The 7,180-nt window shown below is 48.3% G+C and overlaps 1 protein-coding gene and 1 long non-coding RNA gene across 2 annotated transcripts in view; one reads left to right on the top strand and one right to left on the bottom strand.

The window, feature by feature from the left end:
- The window catches only part of LOC109924747 (lysine-specific demethylase 6B), a 94,264-nt gene that overhangs the window by 10,764 nt on the left and 76,320 nt on the right, over positions 1-7,180 (bottom strand). The window lies entirely within an intron of this gene.
- LOC125487808 lies at positions 729-3,286 on the top strand. Its single transcript, XR_007266109.1, has 2 exons — positions 729-969; positions 1,922-3,286. It is a non-coding gene; the product is annotated as an uncharacterized LOC125487808 (long non-coding RNA).

The raw sequence follows: 7,180 nt of genomic DNA, 5'->3' as shown, positions 1-7,180 counted from the left end.
CCGAGCTGTCTATTCCCCCCCCGACCTGTCTGTTCCCCCCGTCCCGAACTGTCTATTCCTTCCGCCCTTCTCAAACTCTATATCTCACCGCCCCCAACCCCAAAATGTAGCTGCCCCTGTTGGTCTCTGGGTGGGCGGGGATGCGGGGAGGGTGTCAGTCTTTGCCTGGGCAGGGCAGCGCCTGGTTTGAGCTCAGCACCCTGCCCTGCTGTGGTTTGCATTGTCAGAGTTTACCAGCAGCCAGTGTAACGTTCACCAGGACTCCCTATCATGTCCATCGTCCTGACCACACTTGCCTCTCCTTCCCCCTTTCTTTTCTCCCACTCTCTTCCTCTCCCTGACCCCCTCTTGTTGTCACTATCCAACACTCTCTCACTCTCTCTCCCCCCTCACTCTCTACGTCCTGCCCCACTCCTCCCTCACTCTCTCGCCCTCACTACCACTTCTCTCTGTCCCTCCCCCCTCACTCATTCTCCCTACCTCCCCCCTCCATTACTCACTCTGTCTCACTCACCCCCACTCGCTCACTCTCTTTTTCTCTCTCACTCAGGCTCCCTGTCTCCCCCCTCCTCACTCACTCGCTGTCTCTCTCTCCTACTCGCACTACCCCACTCAGTATCTCTCCCTCCCTCCCTCCCCCCTCATTCGCTGACCCTCCCCCCTCTCTCTCTCACTCTCTGTACCTCCCCCCTCACTCGTTGACCCTCCCTCTCACTCTCACTCACTCTCCGTACCTTCCCCCTCACTCGCTGACCCTCCCTCTCTCTCACTTACTCACTGTCCCTCCGTCCCTTGCAGCTGGAGGTGTTTAACATCCTGTTTGTGACGAGCGAGAACAGCAGTCGGAAATCCTACATAGTGCACTGTGAGGAGTGTGCCCGTCAGCGAACCCCCCCATTGCAGAATGTGGTCATCCTGGAGCAGTATAAGATTGAAGACCTGGTGCAGGTCTATGACCATTTCACTTTGGTGAGTAGCCAGGAGGGGAGGCAGGGTGCAGAGGGACCGCGCCAGCCCCACCCCACCCCCACCCCCACCTCCACCCCAGGGGGCTTTTGGAAGCTGAGAACAGCTTGGCCCTTCCAGGAGATGCCAGGGAGCTGCAGTACTGCCTGGTGCCTCTCAGTGGCAGTAGTCAGCCCAGTGGCTCAGGCCTGCCCCATGGGGTGGCCAGTGGTAATGCAGTCAAGCCCAGTGGCTCAGGCCTGCCCCAAGGGGTGGTCAGTGATAAGGCAGTCAAGCCCAGTGGCTCAGGCCTGCCCCAAGGGGTGGTCAGTGGTAATGCAGCCAAGCCCAGTGGCTCAGGCCTGCCCCATGGGGTGGTCATTGGTAATGCAGTCAAGCTCAGTAGCTCAGGTCTGTCCCATGGGGTGATTGGTGGTAATGCAGGCGTGCAGCCAAGCCCAGTGGCTCAGGCCTGCCCCATGGGGTGATTGGTGGTAATGCAGGCGTGCAGCCAAGCCCAGTAGCTCAGGCCTGCCCCGTGGGGTGATTGGTGGTAATGCAGGTGTGCAGCCAAGCCCAGTGGCTCAGGCCTGCCCCATGGGGTGATTGGTGGTAATGCAGTCAAGCCCAGTGGCTCAGGCCTGCCCCATGGGGTGATTGGTGGTAATGCAGGTGTGCAGTCAAGCCCAATAGCTCACGCCTGCCCCATGGGGTGATTGGTGGTAATGCAGGCAGTGGGAAATGACTTGTGTGATTAAAGAGCCATCTTTAAAGTCACAAAGGGGGCCTCTCAGCTGGGATACCTGTTTAGGCCAGCATTAAGGAGAGATGGTGAGGGTGGCTGAATTTGAAAGGTTTAATTCATTGAGTTTGGTGTTGTTGGGGGCAGTAGGGGTAGGGTTTGGGAGGGGGTTTTGGGATCTTTTAGAGAGTCAGGCCTGTGTGTTAAATCAGTCCATTCCTGTTCCTCTCATAGGCGCCTCAGTCTAGCTCCTCCAGATGACGAGATCTTCAAAAGCCATACCAAATGCTTCTCACTGTTCGAGGTTCCTCTCCAGTCCAATGGCACTGCAACCCTCTGCCCCCGCCAAACACCCCTGCCATGGACTGTCCAACCAGCGACTGGGCTCGCCCAATCACTATGCGGATCTTTGCATCAGCCAATCAACTATGTGTTTACTCAACCTTATCATCAGCAGCTGCAGCTGCTGATTGGCCGCGCAAGGTGGAATAACAAGATGGCCGCCTCCTCAGGTGGAACAACAAAATGGCCGCCCCTCCCCTTCCCCGCATTTGGCGACACCAAGGCGGCCAATTGGCAGTTAATGTTCTCGAACCTCTGTCACTTGACACTGCAGCAAATACCACTTTGGCCTTCGAAGATGGGAAGAGGAAGAGAAAGAAAATGGAATTAAAAATAAACTTTTTCCTATCAAAAAAAATGTAAGCATTAAGAAGTGGTTTTGGATTGCTAAATACGGGTTATAGCAAGAATTATTTTTGTTGTAGCTTCTTGTATGTGTTTCTATGTATGGTGTCACTTTAATTTAGACATACGATCCCACAGTGAAATTTCCACATTTTAAATTATCAATCACATCATCATTCAATTTACCTCCATTTTTTAAAAAGTTTTTTTTCTAATGTACAGTTTTGGTTTTATTTATGAAATTCTCTATTTATTCACTCTAATTGTCTCCCCTAAGGTGTCACATTTTTAAAAATTGTTTTGTTAAGGAAAACGCTTCTAACTACAAGGTTGGTGTGCTAGACTTTTTCTGTCTGTCTCACGCTTTCTCATACTGTCTCTCACTTTCTCTGATTCTTCTGCTCTGTCTCTCTCTCTCTGTCCCTCCTTGTCACATCTATCTTCTCTCCTTTGGCATCTCCCTCCCTTACCCCATTCCCCTAGCCGTGTCTCTCTTCCATCGTTCCCTATCCCTCTATTTCTTATTTTTCCTTGTTATCTGTCTGTCTGTCTCTCTCTCTCTGTCTCTCTCTCTCTCTCTCTCCCTCCTTTTCTTCTGTTCCTCACTGGCCTTGCCTTTATTCCATTCCCAGGTGATTAGGAGCAGCTGAGAACTCAATATGAGTGAGTTTGTTTTCCTGAATTGTGTGCTATTTTAATTCTAATTAAAATTTTGCTCGGGGCTTTTTTAAGAACACGAGGTTACATTTTAAGACGGAGTTGGAGGGTAGTTTTTTTTTGGTTTTTTTTTTGGATTTTATGATGAGAATATTGTTTTGGAGTTGACTGCACTGTTTGAGACAAACTGAGCCAGAACTGTCTTAACTTTGTGAATTTGTGTGACATGAATAATAAAGCTTTTGATAAACTTTATTTCATCCCACGCCCTCACTTTGGGGAGGGTGGGGGGGAGGTGCAAAATGTTTTCCTCAAGTTGAGAGGCTAAGTTTCCAACTGCAGGGGGTCCAGTTGGGTGAGGGGGAGATCAGAATGACGGGCGGGAATGCCACCGGGAAAGGATGGAGTCACAGGCTCAAGGGGCCTGAAGTGTCCAGGGAACCGGGTGGGAAATTTATTTGGAGAAAGGGGAAGCATCAAGATTTTGAGGGTATGGGGATTTAACAGTGAGATTTTGTCGCATGGGCGTTTTTTTTAGCAGCGGCTGGGGTGAGGTCAGGGGCTGTTGGTAGGTTTGGGATGGGGTTGGGTCAGAGTTGGCTGTGAAAAGGCTGACTTGAAGTGGAACACTTACCAATCCCCCACCCCTTTCACTGGAGCAGCTGCTCCCCTGGGCCCTCGCCCCATGACTGAGGTGCGAATTTGGGCCCATTTACCCCATGTTCTTGCTCCACTGGGTCACGAGGTTTGAAGGGCTCAGCTCCTCCATCTCCTCATGCCTCAAACGTTGGGGCCATTCATCCACGGGCAGTCAGTAGAGGTAAGTGGCCTAAATCCGGTGGGGATAGGGGTGGGAGCTGGTATAACCGGACTCTGTGCCTTGGATACAGAGGGGACATTGTTTGGGCTGCTCCTGCTGTGCAGTGATCCCAGCGCATCAATGCTCCCCAGGCTCAAACAGCTTGCTTGGGCTAGAGGGCGGATAAGGTGGGCAATCCCGAGTTTCATGTGAAAAGGCAGGAGCGAGGATGAGGGAGACCTTTTTAGCCTTCGATCGGCTGGTGAAAGGGAAGAGGGTAGTGCCGCCAAACATGATGTTCTCAATCTCGGATTCAAGTTGGGGGTACATTATCCACGTCCACCTCTGTCCCTGTCAACCTGCTCACTTAAAGCAGCACTGTGCCTGAATACGTGACCCTGATGTTCAAATTCTTCAACAAGCTGAAGAACTGATCAGGTGAAACCATTGGATCAGATGCTCCATGAGGCAGGCGGGCAAAGTGGTTTGGTAGACACACAGGAGGCTGGAAGAACATAGCAGGCCAGGCAGCATCTGGAGGAAAGGAGCAGTCAACGTTTTGGGTATTACTCTTCTTCTGCGTCCAGAAAGGTGAAATAGCTTCCTCCTGTGCCTTGACTCTCTGCAAATAACAATCCCGTGACATAGCAGCACTAGCTGAGCTTGCTCTGGTAGGATGACCAAGGTTGGGAATAAAATATTCCAGGGCGTTTGATCTTAAGAAAAAGCGGCCAAAATGGAAGAGGAGATGGTTTATATTTATTATTCAGCTGTGAGCACTGCTGGCTGGCCTAACATTTATTGCCTGTCCCTAGCTGCCATCGATCTTATTGGCTTGCTTGGTGATTTCAGAGGGTAGTTGAGAGTCTCACGTTGCTGTGGGTCTGGAGTCACATGTAGAGGCCAGACCAGGTAAGGATGGCAGTTTCCTTCCCTAAAGGACATTAGTGAACCAGATGGGTTTTTCCCAACAGTCGACAATGGATTCATGGTCATCATTAGATTCTTAATTCTAGATTTTTTTTTGAATTGAATTCAAATTCCAAACCCAAGCACCCAGGACATTAGCTGAGTTTCTGATTAATAGTCTCATGATAATTGCTGTAGGCCATCACCTTCCCAGTGGTCCTAACAACAAAAGATGTGAGAAAGTTCAGAATATCAGGGTTAGCGGAGTTTTAAAAATTGTAATTTCAAGCACTGGTGGTGGCCGTTTATCAGCTCCCTGTTGGTAATCATTATTTTGAGCAAGGAATAGGTCAGAAAGTTAGAGGAGCATGGTACAAGGGTGATGTGATAATTATGGGGATCTTAATCTTCACTTAAAAACTGGCTACACCAAGCTAGCCAAAGAAGCTTGGAGGATGAGATGATGGAAGAGATTTCAGAGAGTTTTCCAGAGTGATATGTTAAAAGAATCAACAAGTAAACAGAATTTTTTTTTAGATCTAACATCTCACAAGGTTAATCAGTAAACCCAAAGTAATGGATCCCCTGGGGAAGAGTGATCACAATATTGAATCTCATGGAGTTTGAAAGTGTGTTGAAATCTGAAACTAGGATTCTTTATTTAAAGTGAATTACAGAGGTATGAGGTAAGTGCTAACGGAGGTCGATTCAGAAAGTATATGAAAATAAGAGACAGTAGAAAGGTGTTTAAAGAAATCATTTATAATTATACACTCCACCAGTACAGCCATGACTAAACAGGCTACTAAGGCTAATGTTACATTAAACGAAGCAGTTTATAATGTTCTCAAGAGGAATTGTCAGCTTGAAGGGCAGCACGGTGACTCAGTGGTTAGCACTGCTGCTTCACAGCGCCAGGGACCCAGGTTCGATTCCACCCTCGGGCAACTGTCTTTGTGGAGTTTGCACATTCTCCCCGTGTCGGTGTGGGTTTCCTCCGGGTGTTCCGGTTTCCTCCCTCAGTCCAAAGATATGCAGGCTAGGTGGAATGGCTATGCTAAATTACCTGTAGTGTTCAGGGATGTAGCTTAGGTGGGTTATAGGGGGATAGGTCTGGGTGGGATGCTGCAAGGGTCAGTTGGGCTGAAGGGCCTGTTCCCACACTGTAGGGATTCTATGAAGTCTTGGGAGAGTTTTATAAATCAGCAAAGGATGATACTGAAAACTAACAGGGGCAGGGGAGGGGAAGACATCAAATGCAGCATAGAAACAGAAGAAGGCCATTTCAGCCCCACAAGCTTGATCGATGTTTCAGTGAGTTTACTTAGCTCTATACTGACCGCTTTACCCCCCCCAACAATCCATTAATAGCTTTGGACAAAAAGCAATCAATCTCTCAGATTTACAATTAACAACTGATCGAAGAATAACTGCCATTTGTGGAAGAGAGTTACAAATGTCTCTCACCCTGTCTGTAGAAATGTTCCTCTATTTCACAGCTAAAGAGTTCAGGCCCTTAATCCTACACTCCTCAGAAACAGTTTCCCTCTATAGGCACTGTCTGTCCTCCTTCATATTGTCGACATTCGATTAAATCATTGCTAAACCTTCTCAATCCCAGGGAACCCTCGTAATCCTAGTGTGTTAATCTCGTTCTCTGTAGTTAAAACCCTCGCAGTTCAGGAACAATTCTGGGAAATCAACACTGTGTTCCTGCTGAAGCCAAGGTATTGTCCCAAAGAATTGATGCCTGGAACTGACTCGCTGTGTAGCGCAAGCAGAGAGTTGGAAGCAGATACTTGGGATAAATGGGGCTTTTTCAAACTGGCAACCTGTGACTAAGGCATACAAATATAAGTGCTAGAAAATGGGATTAGAATAGTTAGATGCTTGTTTTTGACCAATGCAGACTTGTTTGGCCGAAAAATCTTTATCTATGCAGTAGACCTCTGTGACTCTATGACTATGACACGGGCTGGAGCTTCAATCCCACAATTATGGACTTCTCTGTCAACGTAACTCTCTGATCCCTTCAATATCATGTAATCAACATATCTGCTAACCTTAACCTGTCATTAGTTGGATAATTGCAACATGTACTAAACCCACAATATTTTATATAGCACCATTCATGCAACAGAAGTTCCAACGTGCCCCACAAGAGTGTTATATATTTTTAGTTTTAACACTCAGTCAAAAGTATCAGTTAGAGAGGTCGGCTTTAAGGAGCGTCTTGGGAGGAGAGAGAAGAATTCCAAAGCTGGGGCCCAGGCAGCTGATGGCACAGTCAGTGATAGGAATCTGATGGGAATTGGGAGATTTTGGAACAGATTATAGAGGTAGGGAGGGCCATAGAGACTGGTCAGAGTTACACAGACTGGAGTGTCAGGGCTGGTGAGAGTTACAGAGATAGGGAGGGGGTGTCGGAGCTGTGAGAGTTA

Source organism: Rhincodon typus, chromosome 45 (assembly GCF_021869965.1).
Source record: "Rhincodon typus isolate 14 chromosome 45, sRhiTyp1.1, whole genome shotgun sequence".
Taxonomy (NCBI): domain Eukaryota; kingdom Metazoa; phylum Chordata; class Chondrichthyes; order Orectolobiformes; family Rhincodontidae; genus Rhincodon; species Rhincodon typus.
Note: the sequence above shows the minus strand (reverse complement) of the source record. Positions and strands in the feature narration are given on the sequence as shown.